The 5,404-nt window shown below is 46.7% G+C and overlaps 1 non-coding gene across 1 annotated transcript; it reads right to left on the reverse strand.

The window, feature by feature from the left end:
* Nucleotides 1–702: 702 nt before the first annotated feature.
* LOC131200309 (U6 spliceosomal RNA) lies at nt 703–805 on the reverse strand. The gene has a single exon (XR_009155576.1). It is a non-coding gene; the product is annotated as a U6 spliceosomal RNA (small nuclear RNA).
* Nucleotides 806–5,404: the final 4,599 nt, after the last annotated feature.

Consider the following 5,404-nt stretch of genomic DNA (forward strand, 5'->3'; position numbering starts at 1 on the left):
TAAAAGAAAAGATACGTTCATCAAGGTACAACATTTACAACACAAATGATGGTCAATAAATCAATATAAATCATAAGGATTGCCAGCAACAAGTTATACAGTCATAAATGGAAAGAGATTGGTGATGGGAACGATGAGAAGATTAATAGTAGTGCAGATTCAGTAAATAGTTTGACAGTGTTGAGGGAATTATTTGTTTAGCAGAGTGATGGCCTTCGGGAAAAAACTGTTCTTGTGTCTAGTTGTTCTGGTGTGCACTGCTCTATAGCATCGTTTTGAGGGTAGGAGTTGAAACAGTTTATGTCCAGGATGCGAGGGGTCTATAAATATTTTCACGGCCCTCTTCTTGATTCGTGCAGTATACAGGTCCTCAATGGAAGGCAGGTTGGTAGCCATTATTTTTTCTGCAGTTCTAATTATCCTCTGAAGTTTGTGTTTTTCTTGTTGGGTTGCAGAACCGAACCAGACAGTTATAGAGGTGCAAATGACAGACTCAATAATTCCTCTATAGAATTCCATGCTATCTCTTACTGGTCTGCTAAGAAAATGAGAATTATTTATAGATTTGAATATAGATTTTCAGCTTTCCTTTGAGAACCATGTCTTACTAGCCTGCTTAAAAGCATTCTACCAAATATTTAAGCCATGAAAGGTAGCCTCAAATGGCCAAGCAAGTTCTGGATTTGAGTTCTAACTCATTTCCTTATTCTGGGATTGCTCCCCCAAATTGCATGCCATTCTCGCACAGAAGCCCTGTTAATCTTCTTTGTATCATTCCAGTTTTAGTAGATGTCCTGCCAAATACTTCAGCAGTTTCTATTTATCTGCAAGGAATTCCATTACTAGGTCTTGATTATGGTGAAATAGTGCTTCCATTACATCTTGTTTTGGGCATTTGGAGGGAGGCTGAGGACAATGTTCTGAACTTGATACGTGCATGAACTTGAGATCTTCTGAAGATTGCCTTCTGCAAGGAAGCATTGTGATCGTCACATCACTCAGCAAAGTCCAGAAGTATCCTGGATTTAGCGCACAACACTTGTGTAAAGATAGATATAGTAGTGCATTGCTTTTTTTTTTGCATCTTCGGCTTCTCTTTACCCCTTTGCCAATACTTCTCTAGATGATTCGAATAGGTGTTTGGGTTTCATCTATACTGCTATAAGAGCTATTAGAACATTTGAGATTAAAGTCATTTAACATGTTCATGTAATATAGGATTAAAAAAATTGAAATAATTCAATTTCTCCCTCTAATTCACAAACACATATGTACAAATACACACACATGCAGGTTGTTGTGCCTCGCTCGCCCCCCTCTCCGCAGCCGGGCCCTTCTCATCTCCTGCCAGACACTGATAGTACAGGAGAATGTTCTGGCATGCCTCCAGCCCCCAGTCCTGGCACCATGCCCGAAGAAACTGAGCAAGACGAATGGCCTGACATGCCTCCAGCCCCCAGTCCTGGCACCATGCCCAGACAAACAGAGCAACTAAACCCCTCCCCCAAAGCATGTGAGCCTGAGGAATGTGAAGCCACTCATGAGCTAGTATTACCGACAGCTGGAGGCTGGAGAGATCCACGTTTCCAGAGAATGGAGAGGCGACGTCAGCAAAAGGAAGGGAGGGGCAGGCCTGGATAAGTGCTGAGTCATGGAGCCACACCCCATGGCCTATATAAAGGATTTGCTTTCTGGCATTCTCTGAGTCAGGCAAAGTCTAATCTGGATTGCTGAAGTCACACCTTGGATTCCTGCCTGCCCTGAGGACCCTGATAGGACTTTGGCAGAGCTGCAGAGGCACGCTTGATATGGACTTCCCCGACCCGGCCATCAGAGGAGGAGTGAGACACGACACAGGTGCTCTCTCACACACACACGTGCACACACAAACACATTTCCAGGAAAAATGTTGCTACACCCACTGAGATACATTTGAAATAATGGGTCATGAACATTCACATCCCATAGCTTGCATGGATACAGTGGGCAGCCAGCGAGCAAGATACATGTGCCACCCTTAAAAGCAGGGATACAGACCAGAGGTGGGTTTCCAATATTCTTACCACCAGTTCGCCCTGCGCATGCTTGCTTTGCATGCGCATAAGATGCATGCGCTTGGCCTTCTGCGCATGCACTTTGCTTGCTCGCATGCCTTCTGCGCATCCACCTGGCCTCAAAAATGTGCCCAAATAGGATGTCATAGAGTGGGGGCGAGTTGTCGGGCTACCCGCAATCTCTGCTAGCGGTTCACCCAAACCGGTATGAACCAGCTGAATACCACTTCTGATAAAGACCTCAGAATCTTTGAAATATCCTCAAAAGTTAGAGGATATTTCATCTTCAGCGAAAGTTCTGCAGCTAGCTGAGATTTCTGGAAAGCCTTATTTTGCAAAGGTCCCCACAACAAAATGGAATTCTTTAGATATTTTTTTTTTAGGAAGAATGTCAAAGAGCCAAGGAGTCTTCATTAATCTTATCTTTGAGATCAGTCAAATTTGAATTACGAATATAGTTACTAGGTTTTTAATAGATGCCATTGTTAAAAGCCCCACAAAATTTAAGACTCGGTGATCAATATTTGTGCCTTCTTAATTTGGGGGTCTTGCAAAGGAGTACACTTTAAGTCTGAATGACCACAAGTCTATCGTGTCTTGTATATACTTATCAGAGGATAAAAACCAGAATTTTGTGTCATTTTAACTGACTGAGACAGAGTAGAAAATTGCTGTACTTATGCGTTCCTTTTCATCAAAGTGAATGTTTTTGTCAGAATGTTTTAGTTGTCCCTCAAGTACATTATGATATATTAAGAAATGCAATCATCAAGTTTTTTTTAAAACAACAACAACAACATTTTAATGATCTTGTTATATTGTTGTGCACATTTTTTCACTGTGCTTGCTTTTTTTTATTAAAAAAAATATGTTATTTCAACAAAACATCAGAAAGAGAGAAAAGGGTCCTTCTTGGTTCCATTTTTCTGCCAACAAAAGATAGCCATAAATTAATTTTTGATGCTTTCCTTGGTATCAGACTACTGATAATGGGTGTGTGTATTTCATGCAGGAAACGCATGCACGCACACACACACACACACACACTAGAAATGTGCAGATCCTAGCATTCAACTTTCCCTTTTCTGTAAAGGAAAAAATATGCCCTATTACTTCATCCCAAAAACTCAGCAGTCCAGGACATGAAGTATACACAGTACATTTATCATCTACCTGGCTTACCTGGTTTCAACAAAATGTTTATGTTTATGTTTATTAGACTTTTATACCGCCCTTCTCCCGAAGGACTCAGGGCGGTGTACAGCCAAAAGATAAAAACCCATGTATATACAATTAAAACAAAAAATTTAAAACAGAGCATATTACAAAATGGCCGACATTAAAAATTTAAAATTTAAAACCCTAAAATAATAAAACCCCAATTAAAATTTAATAAAACTATTAAGCCAGTCCCGCTTGAATAAATAAGTGTGTTTTTAGCTCACGGCGAAAGGTCCGAAGATCAGGCACTTGGCGTAAGCCAGTGGGAAGTCCGTTCCAGAGCGTAGGAGCTCCAACAGAGAAGGCCCTGCCCCTGGGGGCCGCCAGCCGACATTGTTTGGCGGACGACACCCTGAGAAGACCCTCTCTGTGTGAGCGTACGGGTCGGTGGGAGGCATAAGGTAACAGCAGGCGGTCCTGTAAGTACCCGGGTCCTAAGCCATGGAGCACTTTAAAGGTAGTAACCAAAATCTTGAAGCGCACCCGAAAGACTACCGGAAGCCAGTGCAGACTGCATAGCAGTGGTGTTACGTGGGAGCAACGAGTGGCTCCTGTTACTACTCGCGCAGCTGCATTCTGGACTAGCTGCAGCCTCCGGGTGCACTTCAAGGGCAGCCCCATGTAGAGAGCATTGCAATAATCCAAACGAGAGGTGACCAGAGCGTGAGTGACCGTGCATAAGGCATCCCGGTCAAGGAAGGGACGCAACTGGCGAACCAAGCGTACCACTGTACCTCAGATTGCCGGGTGTGAATCCCTCTTTGTGAGGTGGGGTCATAGATGTCAGATGGGCTTGCTGGTCACGTACCTGGCTCCTTGCTGTGTGACAGCTGCCCTGCCCGAGCTCCTGGAGGTGCTTGCCGGGGTGGCAGTGGAGACCCCGAGACTATTAGTCATGGGGGACTTTAACTTGCCATCTGCCGGCTCGTCATCGACGGTAGCTCGGGAGTTCTTGGCCTCCATGACGGCCTTGGACCTGACTCAAGTAGTGGATGGCCCCACTCACATCGGGGGCGGCACACTGGACCTGATTTTTGTCTCTGGTCAGTGGTTGAGAGATCTGGACTTAAAGGAAATAGTCATTGAACCTTTGTCATGGTCAGATCACTCTCTCCTTCGCCTGGACTTTCTGACCGCTACCCAACACCGCAGGGAGACGGAACCATTACGTTGGTACCGTCCCAGGCGCCTGATGGATCCAGAGAGGTTTCGGACGGAGCTTGGGCCACTTCCTGAGGTCTGGCTCACGGCACGGCAGAGGAACTACCTGCAGCCGGGGACCGGGCCGGGGCTGGGGCTTTAGACCGTGCCGTGCCTTTGCGCCCTCTGCCCCGGCGCAGATCCCAACCGGCTCCTTGGTTCTCCGAGGAGCTGAGGGGGATGAAACGCCGGAGAAGACGCCTAGAGAGTTCCTGGAGGTCCAGCCGTTCAGAGGCTGATCGGACACTAGTTAGATCCTATACTAGGACCTACCTAGTGGCACTGAGGGAAGCGAGGCGTTGCTCGCCTCCTCCCTCATTGCGTCGGCAGATAACCGCCCAGCTGCCCTGTTTGGTGACCGCTCCCTCCTTCACCAGGGGCGGGATGACCCGTTGCAGGGGCGTGCTGAGAGTTTAACGGTTATCTATACGATAAAATCGCTCAGCTTAGGGACGGTCTGGACCAAAATTGTGGCGATTCAGACGGGGTATCTGAGGCGGTCTTGGTGATGTTGTTTGGGATGAGTTTGACCCTGTGACTCCGAGGACATGGACAGGTTGCTGGGTAGATTGAATGCCACCACGTGTTTACTGGACCCGTGCCCCTCCTGGCTGGTGCTGGCCACTCAGGAGGTGACACGAGGCTGGCTCCAGGGATCACGAGTGCTTCCTTGTTGGAGGAGTCTTCCGCCGCCTTGAAAGAGGCGTGGTGAGGCCCTCCTCAAGAAGCCTTCCTGACCCGCTGTTTTAGGTAATTATCGTCGGTCTCCAACCCGCTCGCGAAGGTTGTAGAGAGTATGGTGGCATATCAGTTTCCCCTGCACCTGGAGGAAACTGTCTATCTGGACCTGCTCCAGTCCGGCTTCCGACCCGGTTACAGCACTGAGACGGCTTTGGTCGCGTTGGTGGATGATCTCTGAGGGCCAGGGA

This window comes from Ahaetulla prasina, chromosome 5 (genome assembly GCF_028640845.1).
Source record: "Ahaetulla prasina isolate Xishuangbanna chromosome 5, ASM2864084v1, whole genome shotgun sequence".
Taxonomy (NCBI): Eukaryota; Metazoa; Chordata; class Lepidosauria; order Squamata; family Colubridae; genus Ahaetulla; species Ahaetulla prasina.